We start from the raw sequence: 9,625 nt of genomic DNA, 5'->3' as shown, positions 1-9,625 counted from the left end.
ATTCTCTGAAAGTTCTTAAAGATCTTCAAATCTTCAAGTTTCCCTCAAGAACCGTTCACATCCTCATTATTTCCTAGAACATCATCAAAAACTTCCCATGAAGAACAAACCTCAAAATTAATTCTTATGAATTAATTTGGTAAGCCTACTTATATCACTTAATGTTTCTATAACACTTTATTAATACTTTATCTAATTTATACACGATATTATGTGTTAAAAAAAAATTAGGAACAAACTATATTCACGTGGTCTAACGCGAAGAACATCGCCACTCGCACCATTATCCAGCTAAGAACACACTTGAGGTGAGTTCATATGCCTAAGTTTTCATGATTTTTATATGTTTTAAGGGGGGAAATACAAGTAAAACACAAGATAAACTGTGTTAATATACAAACCGTTATATTTATATTTTTATAAAATATAAATTTACATACAGATATACATTTGATTTCAATAAAACAATAACCATTTTGTAAGAGGTTGAGTAAAAGGGTATAACTATATAAATGAAAATATATAATTATTTATTTTCATTTTGTTATCCTGGAAAATTTGATAATAGTATACAAAGGGTTCACTATTTCAAAGAAAACATTTATATAAACTATAATAGGTATAGTCTATGGAACATATACACTATTTTATCCGGTTGGGGACACAAAAAATTAATTATTTAAAAGAATAATTATTTTTCACACTATAAAAATACTACGATGAGATTATACATACAAACATTACAAGAAAAAGGGATTTCACTACACTATACATAAACCATTAATATAGCGTTATGAGACACTATCTTCAAGTACTTACCTAAGTACCAACAAAAGTCTTGTTTTTATAAGCAAAATCTCCTATAGGGAGAGCGTGACAATTGTGTATAGATCTATATGGGACTGACAATCCCGCAACTAAACATTTAGCTACAGTTAGACCGGCAGGTCTGGGGTGACAAACGTCGTGTCATTTCGACACCTGCAGAACGCCGTAACAGGACAACAGTCGTTAAGTATGGTTATAACAATTCACAATTTAGTATTAACAATACGTTTGGTTTACGTACATATCTTTAAATAGTTTTATTCATATAAAACTATGATACCCTATTTTCCTGTAAAATACAAGGTACTACGTATACATGATAGTACAACTTACATATTGGGACATCATATATTCGAATTGTTTTATAAGGATTGAAGACTGCATTAAACTATTTCCCAAATACAATGATATTCATACATTTTCAATCTTAAGATATTAAGACTACATTGTATTCTAAAGAAAATATTGGATTTTCTAGAAGAACACACTACCATTTTCAAGAAACAAAGACTTCAGTACATACTAAAGAAAATATTGGATTTCTGGAACATAACACTATCATGTTCAAGGAACAAAAATATATATTCTCATACAAAATACTTATGAACTCACCAACTTAATTGTTGACACTCTTTTCAAAACCACTTGTATTCTCAGGAAATCAGTAGACAGGTACCCACTCAGGTTTTGATGAATACGGAGCTTAGTATTTGTTACGTCTTATATTTTGTTGTATGCTTTTGGAGTCAAACAATGATTCAAATATAATGTAAATATTAAATTATCAATACAATGGTTGTGTTTGCTTTGATCTCTATTATACAATTGTTGTCATACTGTACATGACGTCATCCACCCTCGGACGTTTCTGCCGTTTCATCGGTCTGGTGGTGTGTCAAATTGGTATCAGAGCATTCTTTATAGTACACTAAGTATATCAAATCACATATGATATACAACTATAAATACAGTGGGACTAGAAACACTATGACTAAAAGTATACTTTTAAAATACAAGTATTTTTTAAAAGTATACGTACATACATACATACTAGCAACAGTACCATAGTAAGAACCACATAAACATATTTAGATAAGTTGGGCACTACGGTTAAACCTAGACATTTATGTAATCATATCTGGAATAAATATAACATGATCAATTATATTTTTTTTTGATACGGCCAACATGTGTTTGGGAATAGTCGTGGTGAACAACGAGTTTAAAACTTACCAACACTACATACCAAGAAACACTAGAATAGGACCTAAAGTTAAAATACTATAAAAGTATTTTATGACACTATAGAACTATACAACTAGACCCTTCGTCTGTCTTTTACTGCTATTATTGTGCAGTCAACATAAATGTATAGTTAAGAAACTATGTTTTGATAATGATCGGTTCATAGCCATTATTAAAGACTTATCATTACTGCACTCTTAAATCTTGTGGCAGAAAGATGCCACCATGCAAATCTATCAAGTGTGTTAACAAGACACCACGAACTCCGCCATCACCACCTCCTCAATAGATGGAAACTGCTATTTTTCAAGTTGCTGTAACAGCCGTGGTGGCAGCCGCCATAGCACAAATTAGTACAAATGTTGCCAGTGGTTCAGGAGGCGACACCAATAACGCTAGCTAGGGAGACAGTCAAGGACATCCAAGGGAATGTTCCTACAAAGACTTCACAAATTGTAAACCTAAGTCTTTTGATGGCACCAGAGGTGTCATTGCTCTAACACGCTGGTTCGAAAAGACATAATCAGTATTCGAAATCTATGCATGTCCCGAGGAAAGCAAAGTCAAAAATGCAGCTTCCACTTTCTCTGACAGGGCCCTTACCTGGTGGAATGGCTATGTCAAGTCGCTGACTCTCCCAATAGCCAACGCCATGAGCTAGCAAGACTTAAAGGTCCTGATGCTAGCAGAATACTACCTGAGGGACGAGGTACAAAAGCTAGAGCATGAGCTCTGGAACTTGACGATGAAGGACTCTGATATTGTAGCTTACAATGCCAGATTTAGCGATCTAAAAGTGCTATGTCCCGGGATGGTTACCCTGAAAAGTAAGAAAGTGGAATGGTACATCTGGGGACTATCTCCCCAGATCCAAGGAAACATGATAGCTGCAAACCCACTTACTTTTGACAATGATAGTGCCTGGCACAAACACTAGTAGATCGTGTTCGCCAAGGCTTTATGATAGCTACTCCCGTGAAAACTAAAGGAAGTGACAACAAAAAGAAATTCTAGAACAAGAAAAAGGGCCAGTCGACACAGGAATCCGCAAAGAAACAACAAACGGTGGAAGTCCATGCTACTATTGTTCCTGCCGCTCTAGCTCCAGACAAACTATATGCAGGCACTCTTCCAAAATGTAATAAATGTAACTTTCATCACACCGGAGCCTACCGAGAAATGTATTGTAAAAAGTGCAATAGGAAGGGGAACACTGCCCATTTCTATAGGACTCCGGCACAACTAACTGCTCAAACCATAAATGCCAGAGTGAGCCAGGCTTGCTATGGATGCGGCGAAACTGGGCATTTCAAAAGGGATTGCCCGAAAGCGAGGAATATCGGAGCCACATGAAGAGTTTTAGTGACAGGGCAGGAGGAGGCAATGAATGATCCTACCATGGTGACCGGTACGTTCCTCCTCTATAATTCTTATGCATGCATACTTTTCGATAGTGGTGCGGAGAAAAGTTTCATGAGCCACAAATTTAAACACTTACTGAAACAAAATCCCCAATCACTAAAAGACACCTTCACCGTAGAAATGGAACATGAAAGGTAGAGAACACTAATGATATATACATAGGATGTACCATCACTCTAAAAAACTACTATTTTCAAATCGACCTGTTGTCGGTCATAACAAAAAGTTTTGATGTCATCATTGGCATGGATTGGTTAAGTCCTCACCATGTTGATATCCTGTGTTACGAAAAAGCCATTCATCTTAATATTCCAAATAGCGAAGCCCTCATCATTTATGACGACAAACCAGGCACAAACCTTCAGATTATCTCTTATATTAAAGCCCAAAAGTATCTACGCAAGGAATATCATGCCTTCCTAGCTCATGTGGTGGATGAGAAACAAAAAGTGAAAGACATCAAAGATGTTCCTGACGTTTTTAACTTCCCTGACATATTTTCCAAAGACCTCCAAGGAGTACCTCCCGCACGCCAAGTCGAGTTCCGAATCGACATGATCCCCGTAGCCAAATCCCCATACCGTTTAGCACCAACCGAAATGTAGGAACTATACAATCAATTGAACAAATTGCTAATCAAAGGATTCATCAGACCGAGCTTCTCGCCTTGGGCAGCACCGGTCCTATTCGTGAAGAAGAAGGATGGATCGTTTCGCCTGTGCATCGATTATCCGGAGTTAAATAAACTCACCATCAAAAACTGATACCCTTTACCTCAAATTGACGACCTTTTCGACCAATTACAAAGATGTCACACCCCGAACCAGACAGCGGAAACGTTCGGGGGCTTGTGCGTGACATTCAACATTGCAGTATCATCATAGAGTATATAATTGAAACATAAAATTATCATCACACATGTAATATAACAACATTACATGACAAAATAGTTAAGGTATGATGAAACCAAAATATAACAAAATTTCCATGAATTCGTTCTGCCCAACCAGCTTAACGGTTTCCTTAGAGTAAAAGTTAATTTGAAAAGGTCAACATAAAGATGTTGGTGAGTGTTGGATTAGGTGTCTAAGTTCATAACTATTCCTGGAATGTACTTGACCCGGTTGGCATGGTCCATTTGGGTTGCATGGCATTGCAACACTTGGATATACTAAATGAGAGAAAGGACACTTAAGGTTTATTAATATATTAGAAGTTCTAATATGTTAATAATATTATTTAATTAGTAATGATCAAAAAAATAATTTGGAATTAATTAAGTGATCAAAAAGATACTAATTAAATATATAGGGTTGATTGTGTAAATCATCTATTCTTGTATAGTGGGCTAGTGATCCATGGTTTATATGAGTTGGGCTAAAACCCATAAGGTGCTCCAAGGATAGTCCATGGAGGTTATAAACCCGTGGATAATGGAATATGAAAATCCATGCAAATTAGGGTTTACATGTGTAACCCTACTTGTGGCACACTATATGGTTTCTAGTCCTCTGTGGGCGTGATGAATTGAGGGTACGAGGGTACAGTGACGCTAGTTTTCAGACGGATCGGGATAGTTAACAATCGCAATCGGGCTGGGTCTTTACCATTAACGGAGGAGCAGTAACTTGGAAATGTTCCAAGCAGGAGACCGTAGCTGATTCAACATGCGAATCAGAGTACATTGTGGCAAGTGAAGCGTCAAAAGAGGCTATATGGTTGAATAATTTCAAGGGAGACCTTGAAGTTGTGCCATCCATAAAGGAGCCGATGGAAATTTTTTGTGATAATGAAGGAGCGGTTGCCTTAACCAAGGAACCGAGACATCAGGGGAGATCACGACATATCAACAAAAAATACCACTTTATCAGACATCGGGTAGAAGAGGGACTCATCATTGTAAAGAGGGTATCATCAGAAGAAAACCCAGCAGATCCCCAAACGAAGGGACTGAGTAGGGTCAAGCACTTGCAGCACGCTAGGAACATTGGGCTGAAGGACGATATAAGTTTAGATTAGATAGATTAGAAACGTGTAATAGATAATTTGTACTTGACATTTGATGAATAAATAAAGTTGTATTATTTATGAGTAAAGTTACTATCTTGTGTTGGTTATTTATCTATTTATTTTGATTTTTGCATGTTTTGACTTCCTGAGTGATAAGATTATTCGAACAGTCCACAGTCGTTCGTATTTTGGAAGTAGATGTGAATGAAGACTGTCATGAATTGTTTGTAGATTATCTAAAAGGTTTTGGGCATAGAAAAAGTTGCTACAAAGTTCATGAGTGCTTATGAATATGATTTGAGCATTGGTATAAACCCGTGCTTGCTGGTATCACTATTTTTTGATGAGTGATCGCAAGATGATAATATCATACAATCTTTGAACCTAGAGATATGGTTATTGTTTGCTAGTTGATCGTACATTGATAATGTGAAAACGCATTAGTAACTTGATGTTATAAAACACATTATTGTGTGTGGCTTAGCTAGTGAATGATAAAAGCATATAAATCGAAGTTTTTCTGTTCCTTTTATCCTAAGAGGATAAGAGCGATATCTGGCGACTCGATGATTTGGTATGAATTATGTGTCGGGCCCGTTCAGAATGAAGTTGATATGTTCAACTAAATTCTATGTCAAACAAATCAGAGATCGAGAAACAAATGTTGGACAACAAGTATTGACAACATGATATCTAGAACAAAGGATTGTACGATCCCTTATCTAAAGGACTATTTTTGATCAGAGTTGGCAGAAGCATATAAGAGCTACGATTGCTAATTGGATCCCGAAGTCATATATAAGATATAGTTACTAGACTTATCCAAGTGGGAGACTGTTCGATTTGTGTCTAAGTCTGTAACTATATTTGGTATGTACTTGACCTTGTTGTGCATGGTCCTTTTGGGTTGCCTTCACCAAAGCAACTAGACAAGGTAATTTGAGGTAAGAGAGAGGATATTAAGGTTTATTAATATATTATAAGAATAATATATTGAAGGAGGAATCATGTTTATTTAATTAGTATTGGTCATCAATTAATCAAGAATTAATTTGGTGACTAAAAGAGATTAATTAAATAAAGGGGCGTAAACTGTCAAATGTATGATAGTTGAGTTTTGGGCTAAGGGAACCCAACTGATTAAGGGGGAACGAAATTGTGATGAAGGCTCATCATATTTTCATCCAAGTGCCTTATTCTAGAAGGTTCCTTGGGCTGCTTGGTGGCTAATTTATCCATTAGGGTTTAGACTGAAACCATAGCAGCTGACACAACAAATATGACCCGAAGGCTCCAATTTTCGACCACTTGCTTCCAAGAGAAACCCTAGGGCCGAAAATTAGCATCCTCCCTCCTCTCTCAAAGTTGCCTTCTTGCTTGAGGTGTTTGTGATCCATTAGAGGAGTTACAATTGTGACTCTAAGCTCAAGAGAAGAAGAGAAGAAGATCTAAGCCACTATTTGAAGAGGTAAACATCTAGATCTTATGTATTAAGTTAATTTTCGAATTATGTATGCTAGATTAGGGTTTGCAAGTCTTGGATTCAATGCATGTACAATAGAGAAACCTAGATCCAAGCATTAGGGTTTGTATGGGCACATAGGATTGTTCTTATGCATAAAACCCATCAGTTCTACCCAACATATTTTTTAGATATAAAACACATATACAGTTTAAATCATTTAAAACATGTATAACATCGTTCATCCAGCATAGATAGCAAGTATACCGGTAATATGCACACATAGCACATAATTTATATAAGATACTTCATATCTATGTGTAAGATGAAAGTAACTATGCACTCTCCTGATAATGTGGTCACTCGGCACTCGGACAACACTTCGTTACTCTTAAAGCAATTTTCCCTTGTCAAAACCTAGTATCAATACCACTAGAGTTTAGTCTAAGGTTCGACGAGACTAGTGAATAGTCTAGCTATTATTACTATTATATAAGCGTTAAAGAATACTCTTCACCCACTATGTAAAGACAGGGGCCAAACATGGAACACGGGAGGGAAGGATCATTTTGGCATAAAGCACTTCTGAAATCCAGCAACCCAAGCGGCCCTCCAAACCAGATTCCCTGTACCGCGAGTGGTTAAAAAGATATTATAACGACACTTATATAACTCATAATAATAGCCCAAATATTTATAATAAGGTCCTAATAACATTACTATATTTAAATTAAAACTATATTTAAAATAGCGTAGGCGTATCTTACCTACGAGGGGGTTTGGCTAGAAGTCGGGCTCTGAAGGGGCAGAACTTCCGAGCCGAAAGCTCTTCTTCTCGAAGCCGTCGAGCGCTCCGGGGCTTTCTTCTAGTGCTAGGGGAGTTTTGGGAGGTTTAGAGAGAGAGTAGAGAGAAGGGTGGAGGTGTGAAGAAATGAGGGTGGATGGCGTTGTATTTATAGGGTGAAATATGGCTGAACTTGGTGCCACATGTCACCATCTGGTGGCAAGCCTTGGGGAGAAAGCAATGGCCAAGATTGTGCCACATCACCAATTTTCGCACATCACACTTCCGAATTCTAAAATCTGTAGCTTTCTCATAACAGCTTCGTTTATGATGTACTTTATATCCATGCGTAGGTAATGACAAGATCTACAACTTTCGTTTTGACTCCGTCGGCTAATTCTCGACCGTTTTAAATTTAACAGTGTGAGAAGATTATACTGTTAAATGACAGCGTAAAATTCATAACTTCTACATACTGGCTCCGTTTTCATCTGTCTTTTTATCGTTGAGCTCCTATTAATGAGATCTTCAATTCTCATTTAGGTCGTGTTGGCCAAAAACCGCTCGATCTAAAATTCGAATTCCGGGTTGTGCACTGTTATGCCAAATCTTAGAAAAAATCATAACTTCGTTATACGAAGTCATATTTGGGCGTTCTTTTTATGCATGCTCTCGGTTTAACGTACACTACAACTTTCATTTTGATCTCTAAGGCTAAAAAGTAGTTTATCAAAAAATCACTTTTCACGATTCCCGGTTCCGTGTCGGTTTTGCTATAAAACTTCGACAGGTCATAACTTTTTCGTTATAACTCGGATTTTGACGTTCTTTATATATCCGAAATCCTTGTTTCGACCACTACTACTTTATGTATAGATATCGGGTTTGTTTCTATACTTTAATTTTGACGCTTATTTTTATCCTTTATTTATTATACTTATATAATTAAGTATAAAGCACAAAAATTCACATAATTCACATAATACTCAAATAATTATTCTTTATTATTTCAAAAGGAATTACATTGGTTGAACTGGACTATTACATCATCTACTAATGCTTAGCCCAAAAACACGGGCGTTACACTGCCATACAACTTCCGAGGTTGAGTACCAGTATGAGTATCTTCCTGAGTAATCCAAAAAAGAAAAGAAAAGAATGGTCTCCCGTAAATTTAGAACATTAATTCCTCTAAGTGAGCCATTACAACCATATTTGATATTAACAATTTCGCCTGTCTTGACGTCTACAAGACGTCATATTGTTTAAGGTATGGTTTGTCACCCTAGACTGGACTAGTCTAACTATAGCGAACAGCTCAGGTGTGGGGCGTCACCTCGTATAGATCTATACACAAATCCCCGCTCTCCATCCAAGAGACTCTGGTCATAACTACAGGCTACGATCGTACACTCAATAGGAGTAATTGACACGTCTCACTAGATCCTTAATCGAATTTATACGAAGAAAAACATATAAAACTCATTCCGGGCCCAATAAACCATGTAAGTTAACCACTAAGGCATCGCTAAACATGTAAGTCATATCAAGGCCCAATAGGAATGAGATTATATAACATGGGCCCAAAATACATGTAAAAGGACAACTAAGGCCCATTTCACATGTACGGTATTTACAGGCCCAGATAACACGCAAATAGTATCCAAGGTCCTTCGCGCATGTTAATGGGTTAATGAGGCCCAATAAACATATAAATAGTATTCGGGACCTATCACACATATCAATGGGTCACTAAGGCCCAATAAACATATAAATAGTATTCAAGACCTATCGAACATATTAATGGGCCACTAAGGCCCATATTAATGGACTCACTTTGTTTTGATGTTTTTGGTTCTTTGTGATAAATTAAG

This window comes from Lactuca sativa, chromosome 2 (assembly GCF_002870075.4).
Source record: "Lactuca sativa cultivar Salinas chromosome 2, Lsat_Salinas_v11, whole genome shotgun sequence".
Classification (NCBI taxonomy): domain Eukaryota; kingdom Viridiplantae; phylum Streptophyta; class Magnoliopsida; order Asterales; family Asteraceae; genus Lactuca; species Lactuca sativa.
This window is presented reverse-complemented; position numbering follows the sequence as displayed.